Here is a 27970-nt window from a genome sequence, read left to right on the forward strand (position 1 = left end):
GATTCCTGTTGTTGATGGGATTTTGGTGTAAATGCTTTTTGGATTGTTCGGTTGTTTACAGTGAATTTATTAATATGGAGCCTTGAAAATTAGGCGAATTAATATCACCATTCGGTTAATATACTTTGTGGAGGTATGTTCTACTTGGCTATTACTTTTCGCAACCGATCGATTGTATTGCGAACCAGTGGAGGACAAGATTAGGAAAGCTCAGCTGTGCTATTCTGTAGGAAAATATGGGTCGAGTCCGTAATTGGATACCATACCTTTAAAATGTTTTTGAATATCCTTAGACACAAGAGTTAACATTTCTTACTTTTGTCCGTTATGTATGAATATTAATACGTTCACTTATCTTAACTAGATGCAGGTTAAAGAACAGGTAATGTACCTAAGTATCCTGTCGTCCGTTTTGCATAACTTGACAAATATTTGAGCACTTAGACCTAAGCGTCCCTCAAGTGCGTCCTAAGTACAAGCACATTTCACTTAACTTGGGAAATAAGCTAACACAAACTAAGAATTTGCAATCCATTAATTCCAAGTTAAGTGAGTCACTCAGAAACAGCTGGCAATACGCTTCGCTAATATTTTAATGCGCACTCAAATTTAGGGAGCGCTGATAAAATTGGAAGTAAGTCTTAAATTACTCACTTACAGAGTAGTTATCCGAAAGAGCTTTTAAATCATTCACAAAACACTAATGGACGTGAGGGGAAGGGCGCGGGACGGGAGCGGGGTGCGGGGTAAGGGCAGCTGGGTCTGTGTTCTCATCGCTTCCCGAGTTAAAGGTATCGTTCGGCTGCGGGGTTCCAGCATAAGATTTATCTTCGTTTACGAATAGTTCTCACAGACCTTCAGGCTGCTCTTTTACTGGACAGCCTAAGATAAACTTTCGCCTGTACGCGGTAGAGGATGGGAATGAACCCTCCATTCCCTAGTGAGCAATGAAATGGAGATATAACAATATAAAGGTGTGCGTCTGAATTGCCGGGGATTGCAGTCGGATCGCGGCAGGCTGATCGAGTGAAGATATCGTCTGCTCGATTAAAGCAACTCAACTGAAAGTTTCATTTTGGAGTGATTTGCTTAGACAGGTGATGAACACTTTTTTACATTACACCATGCTTTATTGACAGAACATTGTCCGTATTTTAAGAATCTTTCATACCTAGTTACTTTAAAATTTTAATAATGTACCATTTCCGCCCGATCGGCCTATACCCTAACCTCTATTACTACCCTTACATATTTCAAAAGATAAAGTAACGAAATGAAGTGAAATACAGTTTGGTAGTTAATAGTTTATAAGTTTAGCCATGAAAGCTAAGCTAATAAAATTACATACCTAAGTGAGAGGGGAAGGCACAATAATTGTTTAAGATAATAAATCTAAAGTAACACCGGATGACCGGAGGTAGATAACATGTACTTAATGGCTGCGTTTCTCGATATGAGATTCATCATTATTAGAAACAACAGCAAATCAACTTCCCTCGGGCTCGAAACAGATTACAAATACCTCAAGCGACACAATATCACAAAATTAAATAACAACGTTAAATATTTGCATTGCCGTTTATTAAACGTACTTAAAGTGAAATAAAATTTCAAGTTATTATTACATTCCTTGCGTATCGGGGATGCCCAGGTAGTGTACGGCATCTTTCGACAAAAAAGTTGTATTTCACTAAGAGACTCGTACACAGATACGCTGTTTTGTAAAATATGACAATGCGACCGCTAAGTGTCATAAATGACGTAAGTGCCTAGAGTTTTCTAGTGAGATAAGCTGTTAAATGTATGGATGGCAATGGAATAATAAATGGCGAGGGGAAGGGGCCCGAGTGCCATTATTATTGGTGGCAATTTAATTAGATGCCCCTGCGTTATTACCACTGATTCGTTTCATAATGCCGTTGTAATAACTGGCATTACATACACAGTGTTTGAATCAGCGTCTATAATTTCAATGGAAAACTTATAATCTAACTATCACATAACCGAATAAAAATCTCTCAGATTAGCTTTTTGTTGATGATTTGTTAATTTTATGCTATAGGTATACATAATTGAGGTGTTAGAAACAATTTAAAAATATCTGTGTAGTAGGTAAAATAATTATTATTCTAAAAAGTTAATGCAGCGTCTGCAATTATCACGATGGCTATGTGAAATGATGGCACGATGAAAACAAATTAAAACATCACACTGTCTTAAACCACGAAATCATCTAAAATTCAGGTCTGACTGAAATTAAGTTTAAAAACCATAAAATTACTTTCTGATCGTCGGAATTTGATCACCCGACGCAATCACCCGGCCGGTTTCCGGCTCATCGATATTCGTAGCGAATCGTCGAAATTCAATAATTATCCCGAACACGACTTCATTGACGAAAAAACTCCATAAAAAGGTGTGAATGGAAGAGGAAATTCGACGGGCAATGGTCAGGGGAGTTGTTATCATTGCTTGGTGGGGCAAATGGTCAGAAAATCAGTGTATACTGGCCTCGAGCTTGGTAATTACTACGCATAATCGAAGAGTGCTTTTAAACTGGTTACTTGAACATTCGCTCACACTTGGTGCGCTTGGTATACGGTTGGAACAATACGCCAGTTTTTGTAGGGCGCGTTCAGGACGGCCGGCCCGCAAACAAGGTTTTAAGAATGTTCGGCCGTCACGGATTCATACCGCCTTTTGCATTTGGTGTAGTAGTAGATAAGATTAAAAGTGGGCGCTAATCAGGGTGCGACGAAACTTGTTGAATGGATCGGCATTCATTCATGAATCATGATGCTGAATGCCATCACGCAAGAGCTCCACTCTCCGTACCTCAACGTTTCAATCGAACACAGACTAGATGAACCAGTAGGTACAAGAGAGCTCTCCGAATCCAAATACACGTAAATACATGTTAACAAATTTCTGTCACATTATATATTATTAAATAGTACGCGTTGCGTTAAGTATACCTACTTGCGGGTTCAAAGATGTGTTATAGTGGCATATGACGAGAGCTATGGAGCCAACGTCGGAAGAATATAGTCAGTCCACGTTAGAGGCATATTGTGCAGACGGACAGGTGCGTCAGTTTGAAGTCGGATCTAAACGCTAAGCGCGAAGACCTAAGGTTAGACCACCTGTGGTCATAATATACAATTATGCCGGAGGGTTGCTAATCTGGTGCGAGTGTGCTCGCACATTCACTGCTAAAATTTGCTAGAACGCAGTCGGTCGCTGTAGCCGAAACAGGCTAGGAAGAGATGAGGTCTTTCGTCCGTGTACTCGAATTCTCTTGCACGCGCAACCAAAGGGAACACATAGTAATTGTCGACGACACTTGTATTACGCTCATTTGCCATCGGATAGCTTATTATGCGCCTATCGTCCGAGACGTGTCATCAAGACATGTATCATTATCACCTGCTAGCGCCCTTCTTAATTATAGGATTAGATAATCTATGTCCTCGGGATTAAACGCAACCACTTACTGAATTGAAAGACCATTTTACATATTGAAAAGAGGGATATATTAATGTTGCATTTAACAAAGAGGTTATTTAAAATTTAAAGCTTTTGGTAGTGAAGGTTTCCATTTATTTATTGCAAAATGTAGTAAGTTACATTTACTTACAGTGTCTTGCAGGTTAATCGGGCAAAATGCTAACGTATATTGTAAACGGCGAGATCCATCGATCGAGGCGTCATCCATCGGTGTTTGACATCACTACGATAACCGACAATGTCACATCACTAGAGGTGGTCGTCCATCTTAGATTGGTTTTGCGCGAGGGCGTCGTGGCATATTATTTTCAGAACTATATTCTAATATTTGTGATTCCCTAATAAATGTTGTTATAAATGGTGGTCTGGTGTTTTTACTCTTACAATTGTCATGCGAATAAGTATGTTGATAATGATAACATAAAACAAATACAGGGTGAAATTTAAATCACTGGCCATATTCATTCCCGGCACTAGGTTACACTTAAGGAATCTATTTAGCGAAAAAAAAGAGTACACTTTTTTTTAATTTTCATTTTTCAATTTTTAAATATTTTCCACGAGTCGTGGTCACCCTATTACCACAAATGTAAACAAACCTAATAGTAGGTTTTAACAACAACATCAGCAAAACCCTTATCTGACCTTCACTAAACCTTATAATCGTTGCAATAGGGTCCACCCAGTTAGTGTTGGCGATGGTAGGCAGGTTTATCAATTTCGAGGGTAGTCTAAACTAAACCATTCCGCGCTAGCGGTAAACATAACGGTAAGCATAAATGATTAGTCACTCGTCACTCGCCAACCTTAAAATAATAATCGCGCGCGTACTAAGGTTAAAAAAATGTTTTCGAACCGGGAATATTACGAAGTAGTACGGTGTTATTTATTAAGTGGTGAGTGTTTACGTGGTGCACAAAGATTATACGAAATGGAATCTGTTCCACGCCTTCGCAGACAAGGATTGAATCCAAGAGTACCATCTCGTGGGACTTTCGTTAATTGCGTCGATTTTTAATCAAATGTACGTAAGTTGATTCAATTTTTTAAATACGCCTGAATGCAAAGATTCCTGACCTAGTTTTTACTCATTGTTTTTAAGCCACGGACGTTTTGTTAATAATCATTAGTCAGAAATAACATTTTAGATTAAAAATGGGTTGCCTTTGCATTTTGACGGTTCTAAGCCCGTTAATATGAAAGGAAAAATTAGCAACTTATGTAGGTAATCTCGCTGCAATAGGGTTCATAATTGGTGACGCGATTGCAAACAGCGGGAGGGGCGGGGTGTCAATGACCTTAACTGATAAGAGAGAAGCGGGTGTATAGTGGGTAGTTGTCGGTTCACCATAACGTACGAGGTTTTTAGGACAACTTGATGATGAGTTATTTCGAAAAAAATGTACTGAGCGGTATTAAAAGAAAAAACACGTGTTTAATATTTTTTCGAGTTCTTTCGGTTGTTTCAATTTGGCCAGTGAATTAAATTTCAGCCTGTATATCAACAACACTTAACTTGGATCAGCCCTTGGCAGACGTATTATTCTGATGGTATTTGTGAATATATTTCGGTACTTACTTACCTATTAATACCGCTTTCTGTATCTATTCTTATCCTAAAACTAGTAATACAGGTTATACTGGTACAAAGTATCAGCGTGAAGAACAAAACGATCATTGTAGAATGCCTAATAAAACAAATGTTATGATAAAAATAATTATAAAAGCCATCTGCATGTTACTATAAACACTATCTGGGTCATCAACGAATTCGGCGAATCCCCAAACTTCGCTTATGACATGACGCTTCCAACATTTGATAAACTTTGTTTGGTACGCCTTTGATCTGTGTAAACGTGTTACTTGTGAGTTTTTATTACCGCCGTAATAAATTTATAGGTTGTACTATCTGTGTATGCGCCTACGCATGACCCAATATATTTACCAAACGTTTTATGGTCGTTCTTAGCTAAAGCCCAGTATTATTTGACCTCTATTCTCGTGACTAATTTATGTAAACAGAGGATTTGACTTATGCTGGTTTTATGTAGCGATGAGGTTACTAAGTTTTGTGAAAGTCCAGTCGCTCTATAAAATGGTACTACTGCGACGGAACACTAAAATATATCGCGAGGACAGTTTATTTAAAATACATTGAGACAGCACGGAATCTAATATAAATATATTCGACATTTAAATTGCACCTTTTGTATATTTACAACTTTATAATAGGGAAACATTTTTATGTTCTGCATATAGTTAAGATACCTATGAATATTTTGATTTTATTTTGAAGAGTCCACTCAACTACTTCCATACTACGCCAGTATAGATAACGTGTTTACTTAAAGTGATTATACATATTACTATACTCAGTTTTCTTGCTAAAATGACATTATATAAAAATATTTTTACGATAGATGTGCATAAAAAAATTGTATGTCATTGCCTCATCATACAGACAAGTTACTTAAAAGACTTCCCAGTCCAACAACAATATCCGTCGGTGCGAATAAAACAAATCGCTATGTGTTTTTTTACGAATGTTTTTATTTTGGTATATTTGAATTCCTTTTTAAATTTCCCGTCGACCCACATAAATATTTTTGTTATATCTTTATTAGTTTTGAAAAAAAAAATTCCACTATGTGAACACAGAACAACATTTGAACAAAAAAATAACAGAACATAAACAAAAAAATAGCTATGTGATTTTTTAGCACATAAAGATATTATTTAAATGCCGTGTTTTCCGTCGAGTGATGGCGATAATGTTATACTTGGCGATTTATTGTAGAATGGATTACCCGACATAGACCCTAAAATCCGCTATGTATCATATATCGTACTATGTTACTTTGCCAACAAATCGCTATGTGTACAGTCACCTGCAATAATATGTTACACCACAAAGGCAGCAAAAATATCTGACACGATCTTATTTGTAGAGGCATAAGAGCGTGTCACATATTTTTGCGGCCTTCGAAGAGTAATATATTATTGCAGGTGACTGTACAAATTTCACACATTTAAGTCGCTATGTAGCAAAATTTGGTTAAAATAATAATCTTGTAAAAAAATACAAAAAAACTGTTTATATTCTTCATGAGTTACCATGTAAAAATCATTGATCTATCAGAAAAAAAATACAGGTGCAAAAATATATTACAAACAGGAAAATAAACAGTTATTTTTGTCTCCTGAAAAGTAGCTTAAAAATACATGGCGATTTTTTTATTCGCACCGACGAATACAATATATATCTCTTTGGTTAGCACATTTATTAACGGTGACAATAACGGAATCGAAGAAATATTAACAAAAAATAAAATTACTTTGGTTTATGTTACTGATACTAAACTTGATCTCTGTAAAAACTTGTACAGTTAAGCTTCGAGAAGTAGTATTATTACTTAGATTAAATGTTACCGTTACATTTATATTTTATCGCATGTCCGATTGCTGCAAAATCACAGCGTAACCGATATCAGCGTTACAAAATCTAAGACATAATTTAATTACTCAGATAATCATTAAGACATACCGCCTGACGCAACTTAATATAAACCACAGGTGCACAGTGTTACGTACAAATACAGATATAAATAGAGATAATTATTATTACAAATACAAGCTATTCTACCAGTGCTTTTCTGAAAGTTTTGGCTACTGCAACTATATTTCGTCGGGTGACAAGCAAAAGTCACTAATAACTATCAAAAAATTAAAGTAACAATGCACTTTATTACACTTGTAACACAGTTTATTGTCCAATAATTTCAATGGTGTTAGTTAGTGATTTTGCTTGTCACCTGACGATTTATTAAAGATAAGAGTACATCTAAGCATTTTTTACGAACTTGAACAGAACACGTTATATAGTCATAAAATTCGACATTAATGTTGACATTTCCACGCTTTGTCGTAGCAAACGCAATTTTTTAGCGAGTTAGCTTGGTCCGACTTGACTCTAAAAACGATTGTTCCAAAACAACAAAGTTTTTTTTAACTCATCAATTTTGTCTATCCTCCTATTAATATTGACCATACATAGGTACTTAGAGTTTTTTACTATGACCGAATCGTATACTTAGGAAGAGTTTAAAAAGTATCATTGGGACGCCTTGACAAATTCAACTATAGTTGGTCATACCAAATTGTCACTAAATCTACACGACACCGCATACAGCCGGCGCAGCTTGAAACTATATAAACAACCCTCATATTTATTACTCGTACTATCAAACAGGTACACCCTCCCAAGTCCTCGATATCTTGATACCAATAATACGAATATCAAAAAATAATGGCTGTTTAAACGCCACTTAATGAAGTATACCTAAGTCAAAGATTACCATCGCAAATCCCCATTCTAGTACCATTTAAAATGTGTCGTTCAACTGTCATCGAGTACAACAATAGGGTAGATTGGGGTAAATTGGCAGATAAAAATAATTTATTTTATACGTAGTTAACAAGCGCGGCGGGGAGGCTCACCCCAGCTGTTTCCCTCAGCCTCTGTGACGCCAATAACTATTATTATTGTAATCGCTAGATCATTTATCTGGCTGGTAGGCAAATACATTAGCTGTAAGAATTCTTTGGCAGAAGAACAAGGTTTTGGCTTTTCTTGCGTAACTGTTTGCGGTAATTGTTCTCATAAGTTTTATGACATGGCGTAATAATGTTGTGTTGGTCTATTTTAAAATAACTCTAATGTGTCTAACAAGCTCCAATTCCAACTAATTTAAGACACGAAGATGTGAAATTATATTAAAAGCATGTATTTTTCGAGAAAAGCTTGGAGATTTTTTTATAAAGATTTTTTTAGTACTTTGGCCTTTAAATAGCTTTTGATATATTTAATTATAATAGATAACAGCTGTTTTAACCTGCCGTTAATCAGTCCCAATTCCCAAAACAGTTTAGTATCCGAATCATTTCCCACTGATATAAATAAAATCCTAACTTCCAAACACGACAAATAATAAAATATAATTATATAGGTAGATTTAGTAAGGGTGTACCGCAAGGCAATATATTAGGCCTCGTTTTTTAACTAGCCCTGTTTTATAATTTAATTAATAATACATATATGTTTTAACGCACACTTTATCACTGTAACTGAGCAGTCAAGTGCGTCCGCGCAGGTCTCATTGTCCATGATGAGCGGAAACGAAAGGGCAAACGTCACGGCCAGCTACTGCTGGACTAATAGATGTTGCGACATAAATTAAACTGTCATATTCATAATGAAATGCCACAAAACTGTTATGTTACGGTTGAAAGACTTCACAAGAACGTTTACAGCCCATCATTGGTACTCTATTACATTAAAATAGTCACAGTGATGAGCAAACATTTTTCACATACTCACTCTTCTCCATTTCTGAATTTAATTCAATGCAGTACGACTTCAGCCTCATTTAAAAATAGTTTTAACAAGTAAGGACACCTTTAGATACGATAGACGATAGTCGATATGAGGACATCATTTTCAATCGAAAGCAGAGAACGTTGTTCGAACCTCGTTAAAACTTCATACGTATCGGAATAACTTTAATGCGAACTAGTTAACTCCTTGTGACCTATGATAAACAGAGTTAATTTGCATGTTTAAAACTTGTGAACGATTTTAATACTAATTGTTTAAACAAAAACGGACTCGTAACCTGTTCTAGATCTAAAAACTATGTTTCCTGTACCACGAGATAACCAATATTGTCAAATGCATGGAATAGTGTAAAATATTACAATGTAAAAGCGGTTCGTAAAGCGTTGGGCCAGGGTACAGTGGTACGGGGTCGCCGGAAGATCGTTGTTGATAAGGCTCACACGGAAACGCATTTCACGGCTCGAGGAGTCGCAGGTAATTGTACTCGAGTGTACATCGGTTTTAACGATAAAACATGTTACGCTGTTTAAAAAGTTATCTACTACTTAGTTTAATTATTTTAACCACTGCCTTTGCTAGCAAGGCGTGCGTTAACACCACATTTTTGACACTACGGTTGAGTGGTCGATGTTAAGGGTTAGTTCGTTTGATGTAGGTAATCGGGGGTAAACTGTTATAATCGCTATGTATATAATTACACGTACCTACGTAATAGTTATATACGCAAATCATGGAGTAATTAGTTAAATATGTAATAAAGAGGGATATTATATTGAGGAAATATCAAAATAAATAATCAGTAGGTACTTAAGCCTCGGTTGTGTGAACATATTCGTGACATATTCTGAATTAATTGAACAGCTGAAGTTATAATTATAACCGACTAATATTTACCAATCGTTAGATGAATGACCAGATCTCTAAATATACCATTAACTATTGTACCTTTTCTATCTGATTAATCAATGGTTTCTTTAAAAATTACCAATCTCATGTTAAAGAATTAAAATATTGCAAAAATCGCAACCCTAATCCCAGAATAACATTAATTTCAATCGGGCACCTATAAAAACATTTTATAATTCGATTCCTGTGTTTGACCCCGCAATGCTAATCAAAATTATAAAATATTTTTTAATAATAGAAACAATATAAATAGTCGTCACCCTCCGTAGCTGGACGGAGGGGGGTTCCAATTCCAAATTGGCAACGGTTCACGAGGGTTCTTCCCATACGGTAAATACGCAATTTGGTCCTCCATACAATCAGTCAAATGAGCTTGCAGTGCAATCAATTACGTACTTTTTACTGTGGGGTGACGACTGGCCAGTGGGTCAGCGTAAGGAAATAAGTAAGTAAATAAGCTTTATTAAATATAATTGTAATAGTAACTTTAATGTAAAATGTGTACAATATTGTAACATACCTAATTATTAATTAGTGAATTAGTCCGAACTCTGGTTGCAAACAAGCCATTTTTGGCTTAGCTGTTAAGACATTTCAAGCTCTGCGATGAATTAAACGTATAGAACTTTAATAAAGAAAACAACTGGAGTTTTGGGGGCTTTTTTTATTCGGGAAAACAAGGCCCGTTTTACTCGAATAGTATTACCAATATTAAGATCTATGAATAATGTATGAATGGAGCAGAAATGACAAATGAGAACACAAATGTATGTAACTTTAACTTTAACCTTCGACATTTTCAATGAGGATCAATCTACAACAAAAAGTATACTACTGCAATTCTCGAATTCTTATTTGCGTGCCAAATATCGTGTTGCGAATAAAATTCCATAATCAAAACTTGATTTTTCTTGGAATATTTTCTTAAATGTGAATCATGCAGTGCACCATGGCCGTTATAATCTTTGTACATACAAATACCATGCAAGTGTAACGTTCTTGCAAAATCTTGCCTCATATCACAAGGGCCGTTTACCCGCACTATCAGTGTGCAAATATTCCGCCCTGCTTTGCAGTCATTGCAAACGCTTACAGCAAAAGTGGGTCTAACAATACCAGTAAACCAGTATTAATGTGCTCTACATTTGAGCATAGTTCTCACGGGTCTTCGGGTACAGACTCTCATTTATTTGTGAACCTTCGACTATGCAAGGGAATAAAATAACATTCCAGATTAGATATCCCACCATCGCGATGTGGGAAAGAGTTCGCTCACGCACGGCGATTTGCAAAAAGTTTAATTGTATAAAATTGGACATACTATGCTGTAATGTGTCTATTTGTACGATTGCTTTAACGACTAGCCTCAGCGTGTAAGTGGTGCTTAAGGTTTTTGCAGAGTTCGTTAAGAAAACGTTAGGACCGTTGAGATTTACGCCTATTATTATTTTTTATTGTTTTAACTGACATTATTAGATTAGTTAGATGCTTGAAAAGAGATCTTAACTCGTGGAAACAAGGTAGGAATTGTGTTTAAGCTAGTATTTCCATTTACAGTCAGCTTGGAACTTTTAAATAGTTTGATAAACATGAAATTAAGAAGGGTTAAGAAGAGTCCAACTGCTGCTAAATAGTTGAAATCCTAGTACTATCTTTTGACCAAACCCACATTTCGTAGAATCCGATAAAAATTAAAGACATGTCATATAAATCACGAATAGTTAGGAATTTTACGAATTGAATGACATTGCCATATAAACACTATATAGGCTTCAAGTTAAAGATAAATGTGGAACTGGTATTATAAAACAAATATAGGTATTAATAAGGTCGAAGGGGAACGAGAACGCGGTCGATCGCCTACCCGGTGGTCAGACTTGATAAAAATCATCACCGGCTTGCCAATACCTGAAGCTATTAAGATCGCCGAGGACAGGAACACTTGGAAAAGCATGGTACATCGCGCAGGAAACTCTTCAAACTAGACACGACCTTCAGCAATGAAGACGCCGACTAAGAAGAAGAAGAAGATATGTACTTTAAAGATAGACGGATGTATCATGCTGAAATAAAATTAACAGGAACAAGAAAAAAGAAAAGGAAAGGAAAAGGAGGACCCAGAAAAACCATGAACTATTTAAACAATAAACTATAAGAACCCATAAATAGAATGAACTATAAATAAGTACATACATTGCAATATTTGTTTCAAGTATCTTAATTCAATGAGAATGACACTTTTCCACAGATGTATGCGGAAGGAAAATAAATGATTGAAATGTTTCAAATAGCCCCTCTAACCCTTAACGAACCCTCAATCTTAGAAAACGCAGATTTTGTGGGGAGTGTCTACGCAGCAAGATAAATAGGAATTCTCGGGATTTCTTTTTTTTAAAGGTAAGTTGGACTTATTTTCTCAAATCTAAGGAATAAGAACTAGACCGACTCCATTATTTAGGTACGCTTTATACAGAGACATCGGAAACGTATTTTTTCAGACCAATAATTAACGGCTAGTTATAATTGATTTTGCATCCGAATTTTGAACTGATTCCCGCTATCGTCACTTAGTCCTTTTTTGCATAGATTAAGTTTCTAAAATATAAGATAAAAACATTCATCCAGTCCGTTCTAGATGAAATAAACAGTCGTGTAACATTTTTGCCTATTCGCATAGTTATGGCAACAATGTTCAGTTTCCGAGGTAAGCGGATGCGCATAATTTGATGGAACCATCGGATTTGCAGGGATCCCCGATTGGCAACTATGGATGCACAACTAAATTTAGAGGGTAATCGTTCCTTTAATAATATATGTGATCATTTGCGAACATTTGGTAGATTCCAATCGTTTATACTTTACTTTTTACACTGTAGCTGATTTAGTTTTTAAATATGTATATTTGGTGCGTTTTTAGTCAATGGCGTGTTAACATCTTTTACACATGGCATATTTCTTATTCATTCTATTACCTACAGTACCTACATGATCGATATAATTATATGTTTCGTCAAAGGTTACACGCACAAGAAAGCTTCAAGCAAAATAGTTTAGTGAAATCACCTTCACATGGTCTTGATTGGTATTTTTTTCTCGTCTACATTAAAGGAACTCCTTCATTGATCTTGTTCTATGTCGTCGTGGTTTTACATTCCTTTTCCGAAACAAATTCTTCTAATAAACTCTTGTTCATAATTTTATCTCCCCAAGCATAGTTTTATCTCGACATTATTCTTTACTTTGAGACAAAAAGAGAAAATATTGTCCTTGAACCACTGTGAACCCATTGCATAAGAGCCAAAATCCTTGTCTCTCAACACAATGCGAGGTGCATGTATTTAGTTATTTCTGTCAGCAGGTCATGGATGGCGTCAGTCGGCGCCACGGTAACAGATGGCTCATTGTTTGGTGCGGGAGATAAGGCATATTTTTCTCACTAGTACCCGCTTACGGGTCTAAGCTTGTAAGAAAGTACTTAGTCTAGCATAACTATCTTATTAAATTCTTTGGCTATGTTCATTTAAGTTTAATATGTACTTTGTAGTAAAAGTTGTAGGTTGTATAGTATTTGGTGTATGAACCCAAGAACTTTGACCTGGTTAAAAAAACTCCGTGAAACATGCTCATATTACTGGTCTAATAATGACATGAGACTTATTTATCCGTTTAAATTTGGAACCAAAAGGACAATAGGACTCACAAACGGCCAAACTTCAGGATCAAAAACCAAACTTTCTTTTCAGCTTCATCTAAAGTCACAATTAGTAAGACAATGCTGCAGCGCCCGGCTGTCTTGTCGTTATCAATCAGCGATCATCCCTCCCCAAATAATTAATCACCAGGATATAATTAAAATTCCCGATGACACGGCGCGATCACCACGACAAGGTTGAAAGAACATTAACGTTCACCGAGACACTGCGAAATACAATTTTCAACCCTTTTGAAAGTTGTCGTCTTCCAAGTAATTTAAAAGTTACAACCCCTGTTTTTTAATTTGCGTTTGAAATTTTTCCGTAAGTCTTTTTGCGGATGAGGGATTCTGTATAAGCATGATAATCCATCCACTCATTTTTCCAATTTTGTGATATATAAGTTCTGCATATTGTATATTACGAACTAAGGAAACTCTAATTGGTAATTTTTGAATTTCGAAAAACATAATAGGCAATAGGCCTCAATAATAAGTTATCATTTAGAATCTAGAAAGACCTATAGTCCGTTTTTTTTAGCATTAGAAAGAACTCCACAGAAGCAAGCGTGCAGTTTTTATCAGGCTCGTTATTTGTTAATAATTATTGAATTATCTAATGTAGCATGGTCAATACATATAATTTACTTCAAATTATTACCGCTAAAAGTGCCGGATTTGGAACTGCAAGCTTACTTCTGCGAAGTTCTTTCTAATGCTAAAAAAAAACGGACTATAGAGCAATGTAAGAAAACACATCTTCCGCATTTCCAATATAGACTTGCAGACAAATGCAGTACCGACCTATACGTACGTATGTCCTATGTCCTTGTCTATGTTGCTGTTTGATTCCTGAACTGTCTGTCTTTTCGTACTTCCTTTTTGAAGGTTTATCAGCAATCGTTTCTAGCCCATCTTAACAGCAATGTAAGAGTAGTCGTTTCCTTCATCGTGATCTTGTCTGTAAAAGCGGTAACTTGGTCCTTCCATTGACTAGAAAACGGTCACGTGATCGATCGCTTACCGTACACTTCTCCCACTTCTACTACCGGAAGCTTCCCCAGGAAGGCGACGCGTTCGAGAAAATCAAAGGTTCCAATATACCTGAGAATATATAGCAAGTAGTGAAGTTTTGTCAGGATCTGAAGTTGCTAAGGATGAAGATTAGGTAGGTTAGGTAGGCAGTTGGGTCGTACCTCTGGAGGGTGCAATTTGAACAATCCACATCATAATCATGTCATCACCCGATATTGTTCGCACCCCTCACAATAACGAGCCGAATATTAGACGTAAGGCGCCTAGGCGTCGCGTCTGCCGTGTAATTACCCAGTGACTCAGCGGCTTTGTTAGACCTGCATAGGATCCGCGAACAAACTTGTTTTAATTAATTTCGTGTCTCGCACAAGCCGTCCTAGCTGATTGTTATCTACTTAGTTGCTGTTAGCGGGCGGACGCCCCGTCCTGTGTATTCGCAGTGCTTGCAGCGCCGAAATTTCCAGAAAACCAATGGATATTTGATCCGTAACAACCATGAGGAATTGTAGAGCGCACATATACTGGTTCGATTAAGATTTGGACTCGCGAGCGCTCTGTGAGCGATTAGAATAATACCGATAATGTGGCATTACATATTCTCAAGCCAAATTGCAATTTTATTATGAAGATGATGATCTCAAACCTTGCTAATTGATTTTTGCACCTCTTAAGTGCTTAATATATCTCTTGTCACATCAGCATTATAATAATGTAGGTAATATCCAAATATGAGATCGTTAGAATGCCATTTGGCATCAATTCTGAAATTTATGACTTAATGTAAGTAATAGAGTCGAATTTAATGCATTTTTGCTCGTAAAATCTATGCAGAATAAATCTTTAAAAATAAACTTTGATTTCCCTATAGAAATACACGTATGAAGGTTTAAATCTGACATAAGTGTCTTAAGGTGACAGTCTGCACTACTGTTCATTTTACTATGGAAATTGACAATGACAGCGACGCGTTCAGTACCGGTAGTGCAGCTGCGGTTAGAAATGGAATGTTACCATTAAAGAGTAAATATTTGACCCTCACAAAATAACCTATTGTCATTGTCAGAAGTCAGAAGACAAATGTCATGTTGGTGACGCAGGGGCCGTCAATCACATACTCTTATACCTCAGTACATATAAAATGCTCAATTGCTTCGTAGATCGTATCACAAAACAGAGGGCCTACCGCGAACCACGTTCGACGTGTTGCGTCGCTGTTTCACTTGTAAATTCGTACGTGAGTGTGACAGGGAGGCAACACGTCGAACGTTTGCGGTAGGCCCACAGCAAACAGCTCATACATTTACGATGAAATTTGTTTCCACTTTCACGTTGATCAGGATAGCTAATAAACAGGTTCGGAGGGCTATTCTCAAACTTACCTTTACCATGGAGGAATAAACCTTGAGTGCTTACTCCATACACACATATAAAATTAATTTATCATAAGTCTTAAGCGAGCTTTGTGAAAGCTTATATGTAATAAAAATTAAGCTTAATAAATATTCACTTTTAAGATCGTTGTTACAGAATGCTAATCGAAACTTAAATGATATGGAAATACATAGTAACTTTTCGTAACATCTGTCATCCCGATATTTTTTCTTTTATGGTACTTAAAGCCAGACGAGCGCAATTTAGTGAGTTGTGACCTGCGTAATTTCTGCTGCAAAAATTCTAATGCATGTCAGCAGACAACTCATTTTACGTAGGCGAGTAATTTGAGGTCAGCAATAATTGAGCAACCGAAAAAAATTTACAGTAAATTCTAAGTTTATAAAAATAATCCACTGTACGAGTATTTACTGGGAATAGCCCGACCGGTCTTGTTTGGCGCGCCCGTTGCCACGGCGACGGCTACGAGTGAAATATAGACCCGTATTTACATCGCTTATTGCTGTTATTAGCTAAGGATAGCTATTCATTTGGACGATATAAGTACCGGGCTATCGGCCATTTTGTATGCAATCGTATTGTTTTATCTTACTTTAGAAATCGAAGGTTTCTTGTCGATATGATTCTTGTATTCCTATTGATAGTAGGATTGAGCATGTATGTAGGCAGAATGATATTATATAACTATAGATACGAGCAGGTTATACGTATACATATAGCACAGAAAATAATTTGATTTACAAAGAAATCTGTTTTGTTGATTATTTTTTGCATACCATTCAGCTTTGTGAGACTATGGGAGCTCGTTAGCACGTGCACAGCTATAGCTTGCCTAGACGCGACTAAAGAGCAACTGTACAATTTGTACAATTTAAGCGCTTCAATTTTGGAACGCGTATCACCTAACTGGAGACTGGAGGATATAATATCATATATATAATATAATTGTTCAGGTAGTTTGGTTGTTTAATTGAATTCGGGTTACTGGGCATTGAAAGACGATATCCAATCTCACTAATAAGGGTTCCTACTACGATGCACATGTATAATAACAATTCTCAATAAGGAGTTCAGGGAACTATTATATAATCTGTGGTTCAGGTACCTACACCGGTATATTGGGATCTGCCGCCATTGACGAATAGACGATTTTTTTCCCGATATATTAAAATTTGAAAGGATCTCGCAAATTGTACCTGCATGACACTGCAACGGTGGAAGTCTGCCCCTCTGACATGTTGTCTGTACTTATTGGGTTAACTTAATATTTATTACAAAATTTTAATAAAACGTCTTAATTTGAATGTGTCCTGACAGACACGTTATTTTTATCAATATACCCGTCCTTTTTTAATATTGTAAAATCTATGGTATAGAATGTCATAAAAGACGCAAGACTTATGATTTATGATACACACTTTGGTGACTCACTAAACAAACTTTTATGTAGACAAAAAAACTATAACATCATCCAAGACAATTAAGGCGTCGCATTATATAGCTTTTATATCCCATTATGAGAGATAACTTTCAAAACAATAATTAGTACCAATTACAACACAAAATTCCCCTTACAAATCAAATAGGATGACTGGCAATACTCGAGTGGCCGCACGCAGAGAGAAATTAAGGAATACCTCTCACTCTTTCTGAACAGAGATGAAGATACATCTATCCTGGTCCCTCGGACGGTTGTTTCGACAGACTGGCCGTCTGGACTGTTATTCATAACCACCAGTATAAGGCTGACTACCGATTAGGACAAGTTGTGAAGACCCGGGGCTCAAGTTATACTAGGAAGGCACATTCGAGACAAAATATTTTGTGAGATGGGTGGTATGTCCGCGGTTTGTGGTGTTCCCCTCGGTAATTTCAATTTAACTCGGGAGAAAATACAGCCTTTACTTTTATGAGAAGCTAATCTTGCTTAAAAGAAATATGAGACGTATTTTATAAAAGCAAACAATAATAATTTGAAATAAGTATTCAGGGCAAATATCTTTTTTTTCTGTAATATTTAACTAGGTGTTTTCATTACAAATTGTTTAGGTTTTTTAGGTCAAACGTTATTTTTAAGTTTAGTATAAGCGAGGACTCGAGCAGTGCGAAATATCGCCTCGTCGTACAATATGTACCTAATGTGTGTGATACATGTGAATAGCCATAGTTTAAATTAACTTCTTACATAATTATAAACTTTATGTACCTAAGAAGTTAAGCCTATTATCGGAACACGCAAACGCGATTAGCTCTAGGGTCATTAATTTGGAGTTGTTTCCAATTTTTGCTGTTTCCTGTCAACCATTACCGAAGTTTAAATAAATGTTGACACAATTCCGTTCCGATGCCCCCAAAATTCTTAAAGACTCATTAGTTTCTGTAAACAGGAACCATCCAACAATACAAATAAACGGCTGGCGACTGTTTATTTATGTATGGGTTCAATTGCTTCTCCGAAGAGTAACTCGGTAATCGCTCTGTAAATATGTGTAGAAAGTGTTATTGTTTTATTAAAATTTATATAATAAACTCGTGTTGTTGCGCCCATTATAGTATCTTTTAAACAGTATGGGTAATTGGGTATGGTCACAGATATCACCTCCATACAATTTGTAACCTTTAAATTAAATGCAAAGTCTTGCAACCGTGCTCTTTGTTATAGCGAGCGTTATTGAGCTTGTAATACCTCTGATAGTATATGAATTGCAATGATTAAATAGAATATAATATGATTCAGTATTTTTTTGGCAAATATACAACTTATACAATTACAACAAGACTTAGAATTTTCATCAAAATTTTTAGAAATCCAATACATCCAATGGCAAACAAATTTAGAAAAATGGTATGTAACATTGTAATAAGAATATGCACAACAAGGTACGTGAGAGGTTCGTTTCCGCCAAACGGATAAGTAGGCAGCCATAACCTGTAATCGGAACCGGTTTGGCCAATGTGGACTTACGGCAGATCGCATGGCCACTAGATGGAGCATGGGTAGCAAAGCCACCATGCCTTCACGCTTCTAAAGCCGACTTCTGGCCAAAAAGGTGTCGTAATTTTAATTTTTAACAAGCAGAAACGTCAGCGAACGATGCTATTAAGCTTAGAATAAATTGAAAAGTAGAAAAAATACTGTCTTGGGTGAGACTCGAACTGCTTTGCTTTTTTTTTGCTGGCTATGGATGAGGTCTTGGTGGCTCAGATGGCAGAGTGCTGGAGTATCTATCTAGAGGCCGTGAGTTCAAGTCTCACCCAAGACAGTAATTATTCCACTTTTAAATTTATATAAGTTTAATAAAAGGTGTCGTGTTTCGGAGGTTCCGGGACAAACTGCCGAATCCGACACAGCAGCCGATGCAACGGAGCCACGCCGTTTTGTTGACAAAATAGTTAGTTTTAAGTTTAAAAAATACATATGTATGTTAGTCTGTAAGATATTTGTATGGGCCTTGTTGCCTGATTTAAATTTCTTAATTAATAATAAAATATCGCTGTTCCTACATCGGAACAGGTAACGCAAGAGAAAACAGTGTCGCCAAAATTATTTTTAGCTTTTATTAAGATGTTTATTTATGTACCTTTGTAACTGATATTTAATATTTAAAGCTCCCTTACTGATTGATTTTGAGAGTTTGAGAGACCGCAAAGTTTAGTAAAGTCCATGTTAGCGATACACGCAAAAGTAAATAATTAAAAACAAGTCAATAACTATCATTGAGTTACAATATCTGACGGTGCATCTTTTTAACTACGTTGAATACTTGTATTCAGAGAAGAACCACTTGCTGATGCTGGCTCTTCTCTTCCACTTGGTAGCTACCAGTTCCACCAAATTAAAAATATGATTGCAAATTGAGATCTATGGGCAAATTGCAATGCAACTGAGTAGCGCATCCCGCAGGTTATCGATTTGCAAATAAAATATTAAGTTATACGTTCAAGTGTGGCGTAAACGTTAGTAGGAACACAATACAAGTGTCAAGCGCTCAGGATGATTAACGTCTTGAAGAACAGTGGCCGAGGGTGTCAGTCACCCACAGACCCCACAGTTAATTATAATGACTTTACGTCCAAGAAGAAAAGTGGTGACTGCGGGTTTCCCACAGACTCCACAGTTAGTCACATCCATAATGACGTTACGCCCAAGAAGAAGACAAGACTCGCTGGCCCCATATTACAGGGTTCTATGTTTCACTTTTATCGAACTGGAATTTGAACATTGTCATAGTGACATTGAGTCGAATTTCAACTATCTTGAAAATGTAACATAGAACCCTGTAATATTGGGCCAGCGAAGTGGTGACTGCGGTTCTAAATGTTTTACAATGCGAAGTCCAAATGAGAAAGTCTACGGGACTTACGGACTGGGGAGGGCATGCGATATCAAAGCAGGTGTTCCACTAGTGCCTACTGCCTCAATAAGAATTCCGGCGAGAGCCTTAAACGGCGCTGAGATTTAGTTCACAGGGCTGGATAATTTTAGCTTGCCGTTGGATTGTTTTTGCTAGCATAGTAAATATTGTTAAAGGCAACTTTTGAATCACGCTGTAAATAAACGATAGATAAACGTCGAATTACACTGCCCGATTCGAACTTTAAGATACGTCAAATATTACGACAAGATACGATATGGATTAGATATGTCAGTGTCAAAAGTGACGTTTCTTCAAACAAAAACGCCAGTTTTCACGCTGACATATCTAGTCCATATCGTATCTTGTCGTAATATTTGACGTATCTTAAGGTTAAAATCGGGCCGACAGACTCTGCTAAGGTCGTTGTCACAGACAATCATACCGTCATTTTTTTATGTGAGTATTGTCGTCAACAAAAAGAAGTGTGTATAGTTTTGAACAAGAAAAAATAAATAATTCATATTTTTAGAATTTCAAGCATTTTTACCAAGCCTGAACTGTACAGAGATTGGTAATATTTTTGTAATCTTGCATTATCAATGAAGCTTGTATTGTATTATGTACTCGTATACCATTTTTCCACTGTCTCCTCTACAGTGTAGTTCTTATTCAAGTTTGATTCATTTCGTTGTGTTCGTTTCTATAACGTAACGAAAAGGTTTTAATCAAATCGGTATTATCATCTCTTTCAAAAGTTCCGAATAAGACTTTAATAGTCCATCAAATAGTGATCAAACTGTATTTTACAAGCCACAAATTCAGCCGTCGATGATTTTCTCGTGAGCGTAGTGAACGCGTCGGAAAGAAGTTTGGGGTGGCGCGTTTATAACGCTTGTTTAATAATTTAGAGGCCCGCCCGGCCTGCACGGCTCTGAATAATGGATGCAACAATAATATGAGTAGACTAGACGAGACGATATATTCAATAATTCGATAAATAAGAACAAAACTGAAATTTTCCATTGCTTTATATGTTTTTATGACGAATATTTTTCACTGATTTCCATGAATTCGTTCGGTGTCGTGAACTGTAACGTTTAGATACCTAGGTATAGCACTGTTAGTCTCTTACTCAAAAAGGAGGATAATGTTTATTACAACAGCCGGGACTCCACCTTTTTCATCAGCCGCCTTGTTTTCCTTATATTGCATATTTATTACGTATTCCTTTATCACATTATATTGCCTGAATATCCGGTGTAAGTACTTCTATTACTTTTCTTCACCTGTTTCGTTCATTCTGAGTAAATTTTCAAAATTCTTTAATAAAGCATTTCGAATTTTGGGTACTAAGTTCAAATTCTATTTCTACTTTAAAGGGCAACGACATTAAATTTCTAAGTAATTACGCATCGATTTTGTGGCAGTAATCCTCTTACATCAACAATCAACTCAACATTCGTGACGTTTCCGTATCCCTGTCTAAATAAAAGGTTATTGTTAGAAGGCTGGGAACTAGCACCTGCCGCGACGTTAATACTGCGTATAGAGCTCTCAATTCAAGATGGAACGACATTAGGGAGAAACTTGACAAGATTGACAAATATTTTTTTGATGATTTTAACGTTTAACTTTGAAATATTTATTATCAAAAATGATATTTGTCTGTTACATTTAAGGTGACCAGATGTGATTGTCAGTTCAGGATCAGGATCCTACCTGATATGTCAGATGTTTAAGGTAATTGGTCAAGACAAAGACCGGAATACGAAACTGAAAAATTTCATTAGTAAATGTCACAAACAAGCACTATCAGGGCTTCGAGATTGGAACAGGTAATCAAAATTTGCCATTCTTAGACACAGCCACTTAACAATCTGGCCTTGATAAAGTTATGACAGACATTTGGTCAAATCAGGGATTTTGTCAGGACTCTTGAAGTTTCTACCTGTAACTGACCTTCGCACTCATGCCATCGTAGTCTTGCACCAGGAGGGGTTAAAAAGGGTTTCAACAATACCAAAATCAAGCATTAGTTATCCATTACATTATAATACATATTGTGAATATTGAAACTCATAAAGGTTAAACAAGCAAAACAGTTATTAAGAAATAATGATGACAACACTTTTCGAACTTCTACTTTTTAACCAGTTTTAAGTATGCTGACATTATTTGCATAGTAAGCGGTTCTTTTAGTTGCTATTTAAATATACCTAAAGAAGATAACGCGTAAGAATCAACGGAGAGGAACTGGTTATAATTTGCTGCGTAATGTGCAAAGTAATTAGAAAGGTTAGAAGTTAAAATAGCTCGGAATATTAATCATTTTTGTTATTTGTAATTTACTTAAGCTAAGCTAAGCTTAAAAACGTTAAAGTTCTGTTTTCACCTACGGAATTATGGCGTTATTCATAAGCGATTGTCAAGCCTTTGACAGTCGTTTGTCCTTCTCTGTCATTTTGACATTTGTTCATGTTAGAATAAGACCTAACAAAGGTTTGCTAAGTTTTACGAATAAGGGAGTAATTGATTTCGAAACTTACATCTAATTTGGTGTAATGATAAAATTAGTCAATTAGTATGAAATGCCTTGCCTCCATAATTAAGAATTGACTACAGAGATGTTACCAATTGGGCCATTAATTTTGATAATTTCGCCCTTAATCCGGGTTTAAACAGCTAGACGTTACGTATAGGGCATTTGCATGAGGGTGCAGCAGAATGCGTTTAATTTGTTAATAAATCAGGCTGCGGGGGCGGCTCGGGTTCATTAGACGGATCGCCCGCGGCCTTCCGGAGCACTAATGTTTCACAAAGCATTTTGTAAGTGTATGAATCGTCTAGTATAATTTGACCTCGATTTGGAACAAATTTCCTTGTTTCGCTTCAGATTTAACCTGGTGAAGCTCTTACTCGTGTTTATAAGCATGCTGATTATAAGAACAGACTACCCACTCCGTCCAATTTTGATGCTTGCTGGCTTACTGCACTTCTGATGTCCTTCCATTAACTTTTCTTTTTTGTGATTGTTTTATGATGCCATTTTACAATTATGTATTGAGCAATTCTTCAAAAATCAACTGCTGAACGATGCTCTCTATAATATACATTTTTCATAGCTGATTTCTTATGGTATTTGTGGTTTTCGTTTCCCACGGAGCACCTAGCTTCAATAAATACAAGATCGTGAGGGATATTTGTTTCAGTTTTACCTTTTGTACTCTTATGATGACATCTCTAAACCTTCCTCAATCCATCCGCTCTCATTACCATTATTAGAATTTCATTCATGATGTTATTATTATTCTATCTAGATTTATGTTATTGTTTTGAATTTAGAAACTGAATACACCGCTTGAATCCGCAGCCGTAGATTTGCGAATACCAGGTGAAATAAGCACTCAAACAAAAAGATAACGCTAACTGTTATTAAAAACTAACGTATCTTAATGGAGATCTTCCCTCAAACGAATAATAGACTCATAAAGTGATAACACCGGCATAAATTAAGGTATCCCAGCACCTAGTCCACGCACGTAGTGAAAGTTTTAATTGCGTTTAACTCTATCGCCGTCAACCGAGAACACCCGAGCGGATTACTCTTCACGTAAACCCGCAAAAAGTAGGATTTTTGAGCGCAATTAGTGGTGTATAACTTGAGTTTTTTTGTGTATACTTTTGTAATGCTTGGGATCTTGGAAAAGTGAATAGCGCCAAGCGGGTTTATCGTGTACAGATCTTAAAGGTGACGTTCCGATGGCAAAGTGCTGCTGCATTAATGTGGCGGCATAACTGTGAATTTCCTTGATAAAATCAGTGACATATTAATCACGACTGTAACGCGGCTCCGAATATCACATTTTATCAAGGACAGTGACAGTTCCCGCGTCAGTGCTGCAGCAGTAATGACGCAACAGTAATACAGCTGCAGTTGCGATCCGAACGTCACCTTAAGGTGCGCGAGCGCACTGTTCAACAAAAATAAAGCGCAAACTTGACAACCCTAGATACCCCAGCGGATTATTAGTTAAGCCATTTTAGGCATCAGCAAAAAATATGGTTAAATCCGGTAATTTGCCAAAATGTTAATGACGGAAACAGCAAATAATTAGCGCCGAGTCAACAGCCTTGGACAATGTCAGCAATTATTTTGGACATAAAAAATGTCACTATTATCTCCGAGTCGAGTTTAAACGTAAATACAGGACGGACGAGAGCACTCATTAATTTAGATGATTGTACAATTATCTAAATATAAGCGGAGCGAGACACCCACACGGGGGGAGGGGGGTACAGTACAACCCGAAAAGGAGGAAGGGGAACGGGCACTCGTTTTTAATTAAACCGGCGATGAAATGAAGTGGTCCGTATAATATTGCTTAGACATGTTTTAAATTAATTTCGAATCTTACGAAAGTTCATAATTTAGTCTGAATCGAAACATTGGGACTCGGCTGACCAAATTATTCCAAAATTTTACCAGTCAAATTGTTGTTACTAACTGCGTAATCTGAAATCAATTCTATTGGTGAAATAAAAAAAGATATCTTAAAACATCTTATCGGATCTATCGCGAATTAATTTTCTTACCTTTTTTCGACGTTTCGGCGCAGGTCGTGGTCGCGGATAGGTACGAGTACTTAACTGATGTTCAAAACGCGAAATTTTTACATTTGACTCGACAAAAGCTAATTAATTACCTACTTATAAACATTCCTACCAGTAGATGTCAAACAAATGTTTGGTTTCAGACAAATCACACGATGTCCCAAATTGACTTCCCTAAAATATTAAGTGACAACTCCAATCCATTGTACCCTAAATTTAAATAATCAAAATAACAGCATCGTACCCATAACTGCATCCGCCAAGATAAATTAGCTAAAGGCTTCAATAACAATTAGGTTTAATATATACGTACTCCACCCCATTCCCGATAGGGTTACCAGGCGTCAGGATTTTATTAATTTGTCAGGATGTTTGCAGTTTGGTCACTAGTCAGGATTTTTGGTCACTTGTCAAGGACCTACCTATAGAAATGATACCAATTGTTAGTGATAATTATTGTTATTTTTGCTTGAGAATGTAATATTAAGCCTGATTAAAGTTTTTATAGTGTTTTTCAAGCATATTGGGTATAAGGGTGCAGTGAGAGATGTCATATAATAGAATTTGGAGATGACATCCACCATACCGTTACCAAGCTCTTTGAAGATTACTATAGTCTGTAAAAAGATGCACGTTTTGCATGTCAGAAATTACATAATTAAGGGTCTATTTACAAATAAAGCCCCCTCCAGGATAAGTGTCACGAATTCTCTCAATAAATCAGGTAATCAGGGATTTTGTCAGAACTTCAGAGCATGGTAAGTGGTAACCCTAATCGTGACGCCAACTTGGGAAGGGTTGTACGTCCTCCTCTATTTGTTTTTCGTTAAAGCTTTAATTAAAAGTAGGTTTATTTTAAAGAAAATTGATGTTCAAAGTAAATAAATCCTTGATGGTTTAATTATCTCTTGTAATTGAGTTTCACCTGACGATGAAATTAGTATTGTGCTCAAACAGTTCTTATTAATTAATAATTTTGTAGATAGGATAGGTTTCCTTTATTGCTTACTTGGTTTTATACAATGTTGTTAATTAGTGCGAGATTTTCATAGGGAGTTTTTTTAATTATATGGGTACAACAGTCTATACTTTTAATTTAACCCTTTGATCAAGTTATAAATATGTTAAGCAAGATTATGTTGGGTATTTTTCATTATTACGTAGATATCACAATTAGAAAGAACGAACTATAGGTAGGTATGTAGGTAGTTTATAATTGCTTAGATTGAGTAGGTAGGTAATTTACCGTTTCTACCTACATTTTATTTAAGTACTTGCCTAATTATTCTTATTTGGAATGTTAATTTATTATGGATTCATGTTATGTAATTTATTTTAATTACATATTAAGTAGGTATATAGTTAGTTAGCAACTAAATTGTTCTAGGTAAGTACCTACATAATATATATTTTGGAGACAGAGTACCTACTTAATACAGACTAAGTATGTAGGTAAGTACTAAGTACTACCTACCTATGTAGTCGCAGTCTTATAGTGAGGACAAAATTATTTTTATTTAAGAATATGATTTTATTATCGTAAAATTGATTCATTGTGTTTATAAGTATAGTATATACTTTTAAGTTTGTAAACAAAAAGTTTTATCGCCAATCTCATCCACGTGGTTCGTCCCAATTCGTCCATGTTCGCGTTGCCGTTTCAATACGCTTTCCTCGGAAACCGCACATTTCCGGGCGTTCTCGGCTGCCGTAGTGAAATAGATGACCTAGATTTGTTTACAAACAGCCCGCGTAGACTACAGACCATTGTATGCGTGCGCTAGCCAGCGGCCACGCTCCAAACATCCACCAAATCACAATAAATACGTTAGAAGGTAGTTACCTAAAGGCTTTGTCCTTTGGGTCTCTTGCCGCGCGTCCAGGCAGCGCCTCGGTGGGACCGCCGGCTCAGGCACGATGCACCAAACAAAAAAACTCAACAATAACAAAAAAAAAACACAATCAACGCATCAACCGAACAAACTACACCGCCGATCACAGTCTAATATCCTCGGAGTCCGACGGAATAGGAGACTGGTCACATAAAACTTTTTTGGGGAACTTTAAAACAAAAACTGTACTGACAACTTCGAAAAAAGTAGTAATTGCGACGGGGATCGCCGGCACTTCCCCGGACAGCGTTTCGGTCGCGACTGAGCGCGCCACGCGGTCGGCCGGGGCGGGGGCGCGGGGCGCTGCGGGGGGAGCGGCCCGCTCCGCGGTATTATTTGATTAATTCGCCTCCCCTTGTATCCTCGGCGAGTCGTTAAGACGACGTTAAGTTTTTAAATTTCATTGTGAGGGCCACAACCTTCACCTAGTCTTAACCTTAATTGAATTAATTAAGATCGATGGATGCGGAGGAAGATTAGACGTTAATAAGCAAACGTTGAAGGATCGTCCTGCTCTGCTTAATTAGCTGCGGAGCGGTCGATGCGCGCAAGAAAAAATCCCTACTTGAAATAATGAGCAAACTAACCTATTATGAAGCAAAATAAGATTCTTTGTGTTTTTTGCTTCGTTCGCTACCTATCAATACAGATAAGTATTCAATTTATTTGTGGCGACCTGATGCAGTTGCAGATTATTTTTTAAATTAGCCTGTTACAGTGTACCACTGCTGGGCAAAGGCCTCTTTCCTCGATCTCCACAACTCCCGTTGTTGTGCTTTTCCGGCCAGTTACTGATAAACGTCTATAGACGGCAGATCGGAAGAACTAATATTTTACAGTTTCGAATTGAACCTTATATTTATGAAGCTAAGACCTATTAGCCTCTGCATTTCTGCATGCAGGGGCTTCAAGCAAAATTGACAGAATATTGTCCGAGCCGTGTTACTCTATCCCTATTCCCTAGTCCCTTTCCACATCTGTTAAATTCGTCGCCGAAATAATTTAAAAAGACAGGTAATAGTTTTTTTTTTCTCATCGTACAATTGGTATTTCTTATATTGCAATTTTGTTATAAGAATATTTCCGAATATATAAACTTAATTAGTATTTGTCTGAAACATTGTTTTATCCAAACTTGTGTACCTACTTTATTTTTGTACAAATAGGAGAACCTCAGATGATT

General features: G+C 36.6%; 1 protein-coding gene across 2 annotated transcripts in view; it reads right to left on the reverse strand.

Moving 5' to 3' along the window:
* The window catches only part of LOC134663569 (LIM domain transcription factor LMO4), a 280250-nt gene that overhangs the window by 127467 nt on the left and 124813 nt on the right, over nt 1-27970 (reverse strand). Inside the window, exon 1 of one of the 2 annotated variants that reach the window (XM_063519973.1) lies at nt 26739-27067. The exons of the other annotated variant lie outside the window; for it this stretch is intronic. The gene's annotated coding sequence lies outside the window, so the exon portion shown is untranslated. Of the gene's footprint in view, nt 1-26738; nt 27068-27970 lie in introns of those variants that run through there. 2 annotated transcript variants of the gene reach the window in all.

Source organism: Cydia fagiglandana, chromosome 4, assembly GCF_963556715.1.
Source record: "Cydia fagiglandana chromosome 4, ilCydFagi1.1, whole genome shotgun sequence".
Lineage (NCBI taxonomy): Eukaryota > Metazoa > Arthropoda > Insecta > Lepidoptera > Tortricidae > Cydia > Cydia fagiglandana.